The 14977-nt window shown below is 44.6% G+C and overlaps 1 protein-coding gene and 1 long non-coding RNA gene across 2 annotated transcripts in view; one reads left to right on the plus strand and one right to left on the minus strand.

The window, feature by feature from the left end:
* Positions 1 to 5194: 5194 nt before the first annotated feature.
* ARHGEF28 (Rho guanine nucleotide exchange factor 28) overlaps positions 5195 to 14977 on the plus strand; it is a 134607-nt gene continuing 124824 nt past the window's right edge. The window contains exon 1 of the mRNA XM_081881169.1: positions 5195 to 5292. The gene's annotated coding sequence lies outside the window, so the exon portion shown is untranslated. The remainder of the gene's footprint in view (positions 5293 to 14977) is intronic.
* On the minus strand, positions 11891 to 14338 carry LOC309352319. Its single transcript, XR_014161237.1, has 2 exons — positions 14275 to 14338; positions 11891 to 12024 (listed from the first exon to the last, which is right to left on the minus strand). It is a non-coding gene; the product is annotated as an uncharacterized lncRNA (long non-coding RNA).

A 14977-nucleotide genomic window follows, 5' to 3' on the forward strand; every position in this document is an offset into this window, starting at 1 on the left:
ATGGGACCACCTCTTGTAACTTTCACACCAACAAGCAGCCTCTTCACTTTTAACATCTTTCAGTGCAAAGAATCCAGATGCTGGAAGCTTAGTAAACTGAAGAGGCTATTTCTGCTTCTGTTCTACGCTGGTGGAGGCACATGATCACTGAATAAGAAGCAGTTACTACCTAGCAAGTTAGTACCGGCTGGATCCTCATCTCTTTTAGCCAGGGTTCTGGTTTTAGTCTAGTATATTTATGTTAAAAAGGTAATTGTAAAGGACCCCTAGGCGGTTAGGTCCAGTTGAATTCTACCATGGGGTTGCAGCACTCATCTCGCTTTCAGGCCGAGGGAGCCGGCGTTTCTCCGCAGACAGCTTTCCTGGTCATGTGGCCAGTGTGACTAAACCGCTTCTGGCGCAACGGAACACCATGATGAATGCCAGAGTGCACTTCCGGGTCATGTGGCCAGGATGACTAAGCTGCTTCTGGCGAACCAGAGCAGCGCACAGAGATGCCGTTTATCTTCCCACCTCAGTGGTACCTATTTATCTACGCACTCTGGTATGCTTTCAAACTGCTAAGGACAAAGCCAAGGGAACTCACCCCGTCACATGGATTACAATTGGCTAGCCCAAGAGGCTCAGTGGTTTAGACCACAGTACCACCTGCTGTTAGCAAGTTATATGTTAGCAAACTAAAAGCAAAACATGCTTTTTATATATGGAAGATTTTTTTCATCTGTTGGATGCCTTGAAAAAGACCTTGCTCAAACTAGAACTGCAAGCCATAAGGAAAATCTTCATTTGTATCCTTAAACCATTTTGGAAGTCCGTTCTTAAACCAAAGCCATTCTTAAACTGAGGCACGCTTTCCCTAATGAGGCCTCCCATCACCGGTGCCCTTCGACCATTCGGATTCCATTCTTAGACTGAGGTAAAGTTCTCAAACTGGGACACTACTTCTGGTTTTGCAGAGTTCGTAAACCGAATAGTTCGTAAACAGGACTGTTCTTTAACTGAGCTACCACTGTATCTGGATTTTCTCCCTAGAAGGCAGGGCTGATGAGAACTAAATGTGAACCTATGCATCTGTTTAGAAAATCTATGTGACTAGAGCTTCTGGAAGTAGCTCTTGCTGTCCATTGTGCTGTGGTCTATTGCTTATCTGTGGTTTTACTGAAGGGCTGTAACTCAGTGGTATTTTCTTTGCTAATGGAGCTTGTATGTGTTTGCTACCATCCTTGCTTGTGCTGAAGCTACTTCTGCAGAAACAGAACGCTCACAGGTAAGTCTGAAACCTTGCCTTCTGGTGCTAGTAACCTGATATAGTTAACACATAGCCTAATTGCCTGTTTCAAGGTGAGTTATTCTTAGCACAACTATGAGATGAGGTGGCCTCCAGATGAATCTCGAGTCCTGGGTCACAACAACGTTATATTCTTGTCATAGGAAACCTTCAAACTTCTAAAAATTATGACTTTGCAGTGAAACATGGAGAAAGATCAGGTGACTGGTTTCGTTAGTGGTGGTGTAGTCTCTTCTCTCCACCCCCCCCCACTCCATTGTGCAGTAACGCAGAGAGATGGTTGTGAAATACAACCCAAGCAGTTTCAGTGAGAGAAGGAAATCCAAGATGCTTCCAGGGTCACTGGGAAAGCTTGTGTATGGACTCGGTATGCTGGTTGTGAATGCACCAGGACTAGCTGTTCCAGTACTACAGCTTAATGACAGTTACAAAACACTCAATCTTAAAGCTTAATATGAAGTTTTCTTGCAGAGAAACGTGTTTAAAAACATGATGTTTTATTTTGCGAAAGTATCATTTTTTTCTGGAGGCCTGTAAGCTTTCATTGGTGCAATCGTCAGATGAATCGACCACCAAAACTTTAGCTGCTTTCTCAATGGGGGCCAATTTTAGTTGGTGGAATGGAGAGTTAAGAGCGCAATTGCAAGCAGGCCATTTGGGTTCCCATGTACTGCTGAAACAGATGGGTGGTGGGTGGGAGGAATGTGATGATAACCTTACTTTCCAACAATCACTAGGGGCCCTTGTTAAAGTCATACATTTATCTCATACTGCTTTCACTGTCTGAAAAGATACCTGTCATGAAGATCCATAATTTGCATATTTATTTAAAGATAATAAACTATAGTGGCCTGGTTTTTTTACTAATTACTAATTTTATCTACTACATACGTTTTTAGAGAAAAGTGCAGCCTTTTAAAAATAAAAAAGTTGCATTACTTCAAGAGGTATGTATGTTTCCAGTAATTTATATAGAGATGCATGATGTCGGTTTCACTACTTTGATTTGCAAAGTCCCAGCTTAGGAATGGGGAAACTTGGACCCTCCAAATGTTTTGGGGCCACAGCTCCCAACATTCCTGATCCTTGGCTATGCTAGCTGGGGCTGATGGGAGTTGGAGTTCAGTAACCTCAGAGGGCCACAGGTTCCCCATCCCTCTCCTAACCACACTAATAGGCTGCTTGATTGACCCCCTAAGATACCTAATTGAATAGCCTGCTGCTTGAAAGGGATGCTTATAGATCTGATAGGATTCTTTATTAGAGTGCTAAGTCTTATCCAAATGGCTTCAGAAATGTTTCATAGAAATCAGAAGTATAGATAAACAGGAGTGAGATTTAATAAAGATAAACTGAGATGGAGTAGGAAGGAGAAAAGTAAATTAATTGTAAATGGAATGACTAAGAATCATACACTTACTGCTAGTTAAGTTGCTCAAGGCAGGAGATACTCCTATTGAGATTGATGTTTCCCATGCATCACCATCTATGTGACCAGGAATATTTTTATAACTTGCTTCCAGATGAAAAGTTTGACATGGAGTAATACTAATTTATGGTGCAGAACTTCAGTATACAGTGGTACCTCGGGTTAAGAACTTACTCCGTTCTGGAGGTTCATTCTTAACCTGAAACTGTTCTTAACCTGAGGTACCACTTTAGCTAATGGGGTCTCCCGCTGCAGCCACACAATTTCTGTTCTCATCCTGAAGCAAAGTTCTTAACCCGAGGTTCTATTTCTGGGTTAGTGGAGTCTGTAACTTGAAGCATCTGTGACCTGAGGTAACACTGTATATTTAAGAATGCTGAACTCTTAACAGTAGACAAGATACTGTTTTTGTTTATTTGTAAAGCAAACAGAGTGATATGATAGAGCTATTGTTGCTTGTGCTTCATGTAGTCATTTGTTTGTTAAACCATCATTTGGTTAAATGCTATTCACTACTTATTTTTTTGGTAATGCTTCCTAAACTGGCCCAGCCTGTTTGATTAGCTGTAACAGTGGCCAAAAGAAATATGGTAAGTGGTTACTTTCAACTGTGGAAAGGGCCTTTGAACACACAAATGGGTATGGGTGGTTCTTTTGTGCTTTAAATAATGTGTGAATACTGGTCATTGACCATAATAAAGAGACTGGTTGATTGGATCATAATGTGAGAATCCATGTCCATATCAATTATTTGATCATAATTTAAGCCATATTAAGGGATGTGGGTGGTGCTGTGGGTTAAACCACAGAGCCTAGGACTTGCCGATCAGAAGGTCAGTGGTTTGAATCCCTGCGACGGGATGAGCTCCCATTGCTTGGTCCCTGCTCCTGCCAACCTAGCAGTTTGAAAGCACATCAAAGTGCAAGTAGATAAATAGGTACCGCTCCGGCGAGAAGGTAAACGGCGTTTCCGTGCGCTGCTCTGGTTCGCCAGAAGCGGCTTAGTCATGCTGGCCACATGACCCGGAAGCTGTACGCTGGCTCCCTCGGCCATTAAAGCGAGATGAGCGCCACAACCCCAGAGTCGGCCACGACTGGACCTAATGGTCAGGGGTCCCTTTACCTTAACTTTGAGTACATAGTGGAGGATAATTCTCTTTTCTCCATAAATGCTTCCACAGCTGCATCAGTGTCCCTTGTGCATCTTTGTGGCAGAGCTCCAGGGCTGCAATTACGTGCTAGCAGCAATGCTATGCAATCCAGTGGAACAATCCTAATATTTTCCAAGTCGTGAGTCCCATGGATGTCTGTAATCAAACCAGGGAAGTCCCAACTTTATTATGGGACGTCTTGCACTTGTATCCCCCCTCCCTCTTCCTCCCTGTGAGGCAGATAAGTGCATGAGCACAGTGGTCTCCCATTCCCCAGTCATTTAACCTCTACCCTCAATGGTGCGCAAATATTCTTTTGCCGTGTCTCTTCACAAATAACAGGAACAATTGGCCGACTGCAATAGAATCCTCCAGGTTCTTTTTGGACTATTCTTGACCGTCTCATGAAGTTCAGCCTGGGCTGGCCTTAAGCTTATGCCCTGTATCTCATAAACCACCTGCTGCCCCCAAGGGCGCTTCAATGCAAGAATTGGAAGCAAGTTTAAACTGGCAGCAACAAATTTAATCACATTTATATCTCAAGGTGGTGTACATGGTTCCCTTCCCCCCTTGCATCCTCACAACAACCCTGTGAGGGAAGATTAGGCTGAGAGGCAGTGAGTGGCCCAAGGTCACCCAGGGTGGATTTGAACTCTGGACTCCCAGTCTGTGGTTAGTCTGACACGCTAACCACTACACTGCACTGCCTCTTTCTTGAGCCAGGCCAGCCCTGCTTCCAGAAAATGGCCAGAAACTTACATCTTTCTTATCTAGGGCTGGATTCCCAGACAGGGAAGAAGGGCTGTGCATGCGGAAGGCCTCAAGTTCGAGTCCCAACATTGCTAGACAGGGCTGGGAGTCTGATAATCCTGGAGAGCCACTGCCAGTCAGAGCCGGCTTTACGGAGGTAGAGGGTTAATGGGCTGACACTGAGTACACTGAAAGCTTTTCCCTCCCAAGCCACCATCTTGGCAGCAGAGGCGACTCCACATTTTGCCTCAGCTTGTCCCGGCACCTTTTTTGTCGCCCGGGTGGAGCCGTTGCGTGGCGCAGGGCGGCCCGCTAGAGGTCGCTGCCCGGCTCCCGTCAGCTGCCCGGGAGAGTTTTCACACGCGCTCTGGGGAGCCGAGAAGCCCAGCCGCTCCCTGGCCGCTTGGGGCGGCCCTGCCGGCGCTCGGCAGCAACAAGTCGGACGGGGAGGGAGAGAGGGAAGGAAGGATGGGCGGGCGGGCGGGCGGGCAGGCGGCGCCCGGCTCCGCCCCTCGGGAGCAGCAGTAGCTGCAGCTGCCGCAGCCGGCGACGGTGCCGGGCAGGCAGAACCCCTCGCGGGCGCGCCAGTTCGGAGGTGGCGCCGGAGCGCTTCTTCGGCCCCCGGCTGCGCTCCGAGGGCCACTCCGGGACTCCTCTGGGGGAGCCAGCAACAGGTAATGCCCACGCCGGGGCTTGGGACTCCGCTTTCTGGCGGGGCTGGGGGAGAAGGGACTTTTCCAAAGTCTGGCTTTCTGCTGTTTTTCTCAGCAGGTGTCTTTCATCTCTCTCTTTCCCAGGGCGCCTTTGGCTTTAATAAGTGTGAGATACAGCAATTCAACAGGCGCAGCTTTTTGTTTGTTTGTTATGCCAAGGCACTGTTTTGGTGGTTTGGTACCTCTCCGCCCGCCCTCCCTTCCCCTCCCTTGGCATAAACTTATCTGCCTTTGTTGACAGTGAGAGGCAGAAATCCAACCGATGTAGCTCCTTGCTGCGGCAAGGCGTGATGGGGGAAAGGCTCGCCTCTGGGATATCTGCCTGGCACGTAAAACGGTGGCACAACCTTGCCAGGTCAGTGTGGGGGGTGCCAGGGAGAAAAAAGTCTCTCTTCAAAAAGATTAGCTGAAGTTTTCAGTGCGGTGGTGGCATTTTGTGTTTGCAGCCAAGTTTGCCAGGTGTATATACTCTGAAACAGGGGCAGGCAGACGGTAGATTGGGATCTGCCTGGTGATCTGCTCTAGACTGGGGAGGGTTTCTGATTCCCAGTAACAATTAACAATAGCAACAAGAAAAGCAACTTTCCTCACCTAAATTAGGCTGCTGAAATGAGGAAAGCCAAGCAGGTGTGGATTTGTGTGTGTAAGGACAGTCGGCTCTGTTCAAAACAAGTACTAAAACACCTTTCTAGGCTTCGCATTTGCTCAGAGGTGTTATTTAATTCTCTGTGTCTTTTGCATAGGATTCTGGCTGGTGGCTCCTGGGGTTGAAGTTAAACACAAACAAAGCTCTGAGAAGCCTGAAGTTTGCTCAACTCTTCTCCAAAAGGATTAGCTACTTTCCCATTAGGTCTAATGAAATGTTCTGTATAATTTGAAGGCTTGCATGCACACATCTACACAACAGGGTGAATTTCGTCTAGTAAAATAACATATTGCTTTATCTCATTTTGCGGATCCAGGAGAAACTCAACTGCCTAGTCTAGGAATGAGGTGCTTGTGGCCTTTCAGATGTAGCTGGACTACAACTTCCATAATCCTTGACCACTGGCCAGGCTGGCTGGGTTACAGATCCCCTACCTTTGTTTTTTTTATATATATAATTTTTTTTATTAAAAATTTTTCCATAAAAAAACTCCAATCATATCAATTTGCACATCACATATTTTAGCTTATTGGACCTCCCTCAGCTTCTCTGACAATCATTCGTAGTTCAAATCCTATCTTCACATTCCTTAATTTTAATATTGCCATTAAATACTATATTTCTGTCCTTATTTGCTTTCTAGCAATATTCCTTGTATTTTCACAAAGCTTCTTTAAAGCACACTAGCGTTGTACAGTCCTCACATACAGTTTTCAAATACTCCGTAAATTTTCCCCAGTCCTCAAAAAACCTGTGATCCTTTTGGAATCTGATTTTCCCAGTTAATTTATCCAGTTCTGCATAGTCTGTTAATTTTGTCCTCCATTCTTCCAAAGTCGGTACTTCTTCTTGTTTCCATTTTTGGTCCAACAATGTTCTTGCTGCGGTGATTGCATACTGAAAAAGTTTACAGTCTCTCCTATTTATGTCCATTCTTGTTATTCCCAGCAGAAAGGTTCTGGTTTCTTAACAAAGCTATATTTTAGCATTTTCTTTAGTTCATTATATATCATCTCCCAGAACCCCCTTACTTTCTTACAATCCCACCACATATGCATGAATGTACCTTCTTTCTCCTTACATCTCCAACATTTGTTACAAGTTTTATACATTTTTGCTAATTTTACTGGTGTCATATACCACCTATATACCATCTTCATAACATTTTCTTTCAATGTGACACATGCTGTAAACTTCAGGTTTTCATTCCATATTCTTTGCCAATCATCCATTTCTATGTTATATCCTAAATCTTTGGCCCATTGAATCATGACCACTTTTACTTCCTCATCCATTGTATGCCATTCCAACAGAATTTTATACATTTTGGAAATTACCTTACAATCATTATTGACAATTTCTGTTTTAAATATTGAGTCTTTTTCTTTGTACCCTTTTTCTTTCACATACTTTTTAAACATTTCACTTATTTGATAGTAGTGCAACCAATCATAAACATGTTCTTTTACTTGTTCGTATGGTTTTAATCTCCACTTCCCCCCTTCCTTCACCACCAAATCTCCATAGGTAATCCAGTCACTTCTCATATTAATTTTTTTGACACCTATAACCTCTAATGGGGATAACCAATGTGGGACCCCCATTTCTAATATATTTTTGTATCTGTCCCAAACTTCCAATAACGATCTCCGGAAGATATGATTTTCAAATGATTTATAACCCTTTTTCTTTTCTTTCCAAAGGTGCGCGTGCCATCCAAATCTGTTATCTAATCCTTCCAAATCCAGGAGCTTTGTATTTTTAAGTTTAATCCATTCTTTTAACCAGCAAAGACATGATGCTTCATAATATAACTTCAAATCTGGCAGGGCAAAGCCTCCTCTTTCTTTTGCATCTGTTAATAATTTATATTTGATTCGCGGCTTTTTGCCCTGCCAGACATATCTTGAGATCATCCTTTGCCATTCTTTAAAGATCGCCGCTCCTTTTAATATTGGTATCATCTGAAATAGAAATAACATCTTTGCCCTGCCAGACATATCTTGAGATCATCCTTTGCCATTCTTTAAAGATCGCCGCTCCTTTTAATATTGGTATCATCTGAAATAGAAATAACATCTTTGGTAGCACTGACATCTTGATCATTGAGATTCTACCCCAAAGGGATAGTTTTAGTCTTCTCCATACCTCCAGGTCCTTCTTAATTCCATTCCACACCGGGACGTAGTTGTTTTGGAACAGATCAATATTTTTGGAGTTAACCATATTCCCAAATATTTCACCTTTTTAGCAATTTCAATACCCGTTTGTTGTTGCAATATTTCCATCATTGTTTTTTCCATATTTTTGGCTATAATTTTGGTTTTCTTCCTGTTTATTATCAGATCCCCTACCTTTGACCTACTCTAAGCCAGATTAGGCAAGGTGCATGTAATAGTCGTGGTGGGGCTTGGGCCAGTGTTCCTGTGAACACCTACTTTTTCCTTCTGCCTGATTAAGAGTTCTGTGTGAATCAAAGGGATACATAGATGCATATGTCTTTGCAGCACCTATTTTCCAGGTCCAGTGCAGCCACATTTGCTAGCTGGTCTCAGTCTTGTACTATATAACCTAGCTCTTCTGACTTGGGACTTGTCTGCACTGGTGCCCTATGTAGTATGTCAAACTTGATTTCACAGTGAATTTCATGCATGGCTCACCTGTGGTATTGGCACAATGCAGCTGGCATCTCAAAATGCCTGTGCTAAAAACACTACACCACCTTCCCAAAGAGGCATTGAACAATTTACAGTGCAACAAGTTGAAATGTAAACAGTTTTTGCAATTGTCCAAAATGAACTTGCAGCGCTAAGGTGCCTCCTCTGGTGTCACCTTTGTTGGAGGATCAGGGCCCGGCCATCCCATGTCCTTATCTCCTTGCCTCCCTCCATCCCTCAAAGGCATATACTGTTAGGCCTCCTTACTTTGGGTGGAGTTCTCACCTGTCAAGTATCTTGCAGTCTAGGTTGCTGGCCAAACTAAGGGTTGTTGTTTCAATTTTTTTACTTTATTTGATTTGATTTCCACCTAGAACAATCGCCACCCTTTCTGGTTGCTTCTGACCATGGACTCAGAAAGGGTGATACCTGTCAAGCTCTAGCACACTCAACATGACCTCAAGCCCGACATGTCAGTCATTCTCCAAACTGGCGTTGCGTGAGAAATAAACGAATTAAATTATTAAAGGAGCTTGCAAGGAGAAGGCTGCTCGTTTCATCTCTGCATGTTTGAGTGGCTGCTTTCTCTCCACCTGATTCCTGTCAGCATTGTGGATAGGCCATTCTGTCCCTTTTGCAGAGCCAGTTGAAGAATCATCCAGTGGCTCTCAGTGCAAAGCCATAGCAGAAGTATCTGCCCCCCAGCAACTGCTCATTGAGGAGGAGGAGGAGGTCTGTTGCATTTCTGTATGAGTGACCAGTGTTCAAAATTAGCCAGGCGCCAGGCGCCTTTTGCACCTGTCTATCAGCCGCAGGCTACTAAGTGAAGATGCCTGGGTGCCAGGATGGGTCACCATCTGGAGGTGCATACCTGAGGATTGTTGGATCTTGGCTGTTTTCACACACTAGCAGCACATCCTGTAGAATTCTATTTGTTATATTTCATTTGAACGCTCAGAATGAATTTCAGGCACTGAAATGCTTTTTCTGTGCAGAAAAAGAGGTAGACGTAGACTAATATATATGTGGACTGTCCTTGGATCAAGTGACTTTTCTTCTTTTAAGTTCTCAAAGTTCTTAAGCGAGCTCAAGGATGTCATCTGAACTAGCCAGATGTTTAACTGAGAATCAATCACAGTCAGCCCATCATTTGAAAAACAATTCTTTAGAGCTGTCTTACCCCAAAAATGACAACTAGACATTCCATTTTGGTGACTGTATCCTTTGTATAAGGAGCCATTTGGCCCATAGCTTATATATCTGAGTTTCTAACACTGTCAGAATGACTGCTCTGTGGTTGCCTCCTGCCAGTCAGCATTTGCTATGGGTTGGGTCATTCTGTTTCAGCTCTGAATTGAATATTGAATCGTTCAGTCGTACCTGATGTAGAGAAACAGCAGACTAACCTGCCTCCAGGGTAGGCAACCTATTGTATCTCTGTATGAGCCACTGCTTTGAGATTACCATATTCTAGTCAAGAAGCCCCCCCCCCCCCGGTGCCATGCCCAGAAATGCCGCATACCCAACTCCCTCCATCAACAGCCACCATTGCCAATGGTCAGGCATGATGGGAATTGTAGTCTGGCAGAATCTTGGAGGGCCATAGGTTCCCTACCCCTGATATAAAATAACCACCCACTGTACATGTTGCATTTCTGCAGAGTTTACACCCATCCGTTGAAGGTGATGCATTCTGTGTCCTGCTGTAGAGACTGAATTCCAGGACATGTGTGCTTGCGGCTTTCCCCTTTCAAGTGTGTGTAAGTTATTAGCAACCACACGTGTACAGTTTGAAAAGGGAAATGCTCTTAATTTTATTGACTTTTTCATCAATAAGTTCCCCCCCCCTGCGTTTCACTGTAAAATGACCTCAAAGAGGCTAATAATAATTAAAGCATTATGCAGTGCTGTGACGCAGTAAATGCAGTGCTAACAAAGCAAGATAAAGCAGTGAAACCAGCAGATGAAAGCAGCAGATAGAAGTTTCCACTAGGAGCTCTTGTGTACCATGAAAACCTTGGGAGAATTTATAGACATGGGATGTGCCCTGCAGTACTGATGCAAATATATATGGTTTTTTTATTATTATTATAGAGTTTGCAGTTGGAAGGCATCTTCTATGACTCCTGCAACTATGCAGATGCTAAATGTACAGTGGTACCTCAGGTTACATACGCTTCAGGTTACAGACTCCGCTAACCCAGAAATAGTACCTCGGGTTAAGAACTTTGCTTCAGGATGGATGAGAACAGAAATCATGCTCTGGCGGCACGGCGGCAGCAGGAGGCCCCATTAGCTAAAGTGGTGCTTCAGTTTAAGAACCGTTTCAGATTAAGAACGGACCTCCGGAATGAATTAAGTACTTAACCCGAGGTACCACTGTATTGCTTTTCCTTTCCTTTGGGTCACAGGCCCAGAGGGGTGTGTGTCTTGTCATCTGGGCAGTCCAGGACCTCCATAGACACTTCCCAGGAGAGGTCACTTGCTGTTACCCAGGGGTGCCCAAACGTTTTTCAAAGAGGGCCAGATTTGATGAAGTGAACATGCGTGAGGGCCGACCACAGTTACTGAGGTTTTTTTTTTTTTTACAATTTTACCCCAAAGTTGTTGAGCTTTTTAACGGATTTTACCCCAGGACATATACTGCCACGGGGGCCGGATTGAATCGACCGGCGGGACAAATTGGGCCCACGAAACGGACTTTAGGCATGCCTGCTGTTACCCAAGTATAAAAGCTCACTGTAAGAGGTGGCGCTCAGATGACGCAAATCGAGTAACAGAATAAAGATGCACGCTTCTTTAGGAGTCAGGCACATCAAAATGATTGCATAATGTCTATAGATTTGCTGGTCCATTAATTAAATGCTATGCAAATTCTCTTGGCACACGTTCGCTAAGCATTGCTAGTTGGAACGTAGGATTATGTTACAGCACATTAAACTGTAAATGAGAATTATTGCTACTGAACCAACAAGTTCAGTTCCCACAGTTAAAGGGGGAAATGTAAATGAGGAAGCTATCATAGTTAGAGAGTTGTAAAACACAACCCTCAGCCCCCAGTCTACCTGGTGTGCTTTTTCTGTGCTGTTTGGCTTGTTCGCAAGATTTAAATTTCTGGCTTGCTTGTTCCTTTGAGCAGACTAGACTTCCCAGACTGATTTGCTGATTGTTATTTCTAGTATCCAGCGTGCAAAACTGTTTCCTCTTTGAAAGGCTTGTCCCTGCTGCCCCCCCCCCCAGGAAACAGAAATGGGAATAACTTAAGATGCTTTTATGTGTGATGCTTCTGTTGTTGCTGTTAAAAGAAGGGTTGAAGTAGCAGGATTTGAAAAGGAAGCAATGTGCGTAACAAGTGGCTTGGCAGGCTCACACCGAGGATCACTTTTTGACCTAGAAGAAGGAAGTGTGGAAAAAGATAGAGCTTTGAATGGAAACATGAAGCCCCTTATAGGAGACGCAGGGAAGGGGGGAAATACGATGCTATGGCGGGGGCGGGGGGGGGGAGTCCAATGAAAGTAGGTAAAGGTAAAGGGACCCCTGACCATTAGGTCCAGTCGTGGCCGACTCTGGGGTTACATCGCTCATCTCGCTTTATTGGCCGAGGGAGCCGGCGTACAGCTTCTGGGTCATGTGGCCAGCATGACTAAGCCGCTTCTGGCAAACCAGAACAGCACATGGAAACGCAGTTTACCTTCCCGCCAGAGCGGTACCTATTTATTTACTTGCACTTTTGATGTGCTTTTGAACTGCTAGGTGGGCATGAGCAGGGACCGAGCAACGGGAGCTCACCCCATCGCGGGGATTCGAACCGCCGGCCTTCTGATCAGCAAGTCCTAGGCTCTGTGGTTGAACCCACAGCGCCACCTGCGTCCCTCCAGTGAAAGTGGGCAGTGCTAATACTGTGCATTGCAAAGGATACCTCTATTGCACGAAGAACCACCAGACACCCATATAGATACCACACAAGATGTTCAAAGACCATTTAAATCTCCCACATGAAACCACTCATAGAGTCAGGTCAGCAAAACATTTGCTATATAGACTGCCAGCACAGGGAGTCATTGAAACAACTCCTTCCAGCACACTTGAGACAGCAATGGAGTACGTTAGAATGGTATGTTCAGAATATGAAAGTCAATCCATGCATGTGTTTTGGCATGGATAGAATTGTGGCATTTATTGAATGATCCCAACACATGATGTGGGATAGCCATGATTTCCCAATGTTTTTTTAAAGCTACAAAGCAAGCAGGTGGATGGCCTCAATGCAGTAGACCTTGGAGAGGTGTTTAGCCCTCACCCCTATGCTATTGTCCCAGTTGATACACCTGCTTGTTCCTCCCCTTCAGTGAGAGTATTAGTAGCCTCAAAATGGGGGGGGGGGGAAGGTGGAGGAGAAAAGGGTTAGCACTGCCCTCCTCACCCGCAGCCATGGTGCAGTTAGGTCATTATAGACTATGGGCTTAATAGACTGGGGTGCTCTTTAGATGATAACATACTTTATCTTTAACTTTAGATCCCCCCCTTTTATTTGTTTTCAACATTGAGGTGACCCCTCAGGTGAACTCTGATGTGTTTTTATTGTGTTTGTGTTGTGTGTTTGTATTGTGTTTTCATTAATGGCAATACATGAAACACCTGAAAAGAAAGAAAGGGTAAGATGTATCTGTTGGAGTGCTTCTGCTTAACTCTTAGCCAACAAAAATGTTCCTGCCAGGTTTCTCCCCTGCTAATGTGGCCATGGGAGAATGCCCCAGAACCCTTTCCGCTTTTACATATTGCTAATGCGACTGTCAAGTTCTGATTACAGAATCTTTATTATTAGTGGCAGCCTGTGAGCTTATGAAATGCCACACCCTTGGTTAAGAAGCTATTGCTGATTCACCAGTTGGGTGTGGTGGTGGTGAGGAATAGGACTCCTACCTATAGCCAAGCAAATTTGGTCCTAATTCCCAGAAGCAATCCTTTATTTCTAATGTTGAGCAATGTTTTTGTGAACATTTTTGGTTAAAAAGCAAGCTCCCGCCTTCTTCATAAGGTGGAAGTAAATGCTACAAGGGGCATGGGGCTGCCTCCTCCCACTTGTCTAGTACAGTTGACTCCATGCTCTGATGTAATTGCACGGCAGATGGAATTCAGCCTGGGGCTGCCATAGTTGATGGTAAACCCATGCCCTTTGTAATGTTCAGTTACACCCTGTGATGATAAGGGTTGAATGCATGTGGGCAATGCCTGGTGAAAATTCAGAAGGCAGAGGTGCAGTTTGGAGCTCAGTTAAAGGTAAAGGTAAAGGGACCCCTGACCATTAGGTCCAGTCGTGGCCGACTCTGGGGTTGCGGCGCTCATCTCGCTTTATTGGCCGAGGGAGCTGGTGTACAGCTTCCGGATCATGTGGCCAGCATGACTCTGGCGAACCAGAGCAGCGCACGGAAGCGCCATTTACCTTCCCACTGGAGCGGTACCTATTTATCTACTTGCACTTTGACATGCTTTCGAATTGCTAGGTTGGCAGGAGCAGGGACCGAGCAACGGGAGCTTACCCCGTCGCGGGGATTCGAACCACCGACCTTCTGATCAGCAAGTCCTAGGCTCTGTGGTTTAACCCACAGAGCCACTCAGTTACTCTTCCATTTTTCTTACCTCTAGAAATTTTTGCAATACAGGTGTTTTATTTTTATATATTTTCAAATGCCATTTTTCTTATGTTCCCCCAAATGGGGATCAATATGTTCCTGCCCCAATATGTTGCCCCAATATGTTCCTGCCAAATGGGCAGGATGTGGAGGGGAGGCTAGACTCCATGTATCCCTCTTCTGAAGTCATTTTGCCATCGCTGGGGTGTTGTGTTTAAATATCTGTTTTCTTTTCCCTTTCAGTTTACGAAGCAGCTGGCAGGTGGCGGCGAGTGTTGTGCAGTTCCAAACAATAGCAGCATAAATGTTTCTTAGGGGGAAGAAGAAAGGATAAATAAAGTTAATCTGTACATGTGATCACTTAGCCAAGTATTCTTCCCTGTTGTGTACTTTGCTTAATCTGATTTCTTTAATGGTGCGCAAACTAAAATAATCTTCTAACTCATTCTTTCCATTAAAAATTGGTTCTCATTTAGTATCTCATCACAATGGGCTTTGTTTGACACTTCCAGGCAAAACGTACCCTTTCTTGGGGCTCTGGCAGTGGGGAACTTTCCTGATATGCAGTGCTTCTAGAAAACTTGAAAATCCTTCATCCTGAGAGCAAGCCCTAAACTGGTTGTCCGCTGAGCAGTTTCTCAGCCCACAGCTGGCCTTAACATAAGTCACCCTGAGCCACTTGTCTCAGGTGGCAGTTTGGTGACAGTTTG

The sequence above is a fragment of the Podarcis erhardii genome, assembly GCF_964252035.2.
Source record: "Podarcis erhardii genome assembly, chromosome: 11".
Lineage (NCBI taxonomy): Eukaryota > Metazoa > Chordata > Lepidosauria > Squamata > Lacertidae > Podarcis > Podarcis erhardii.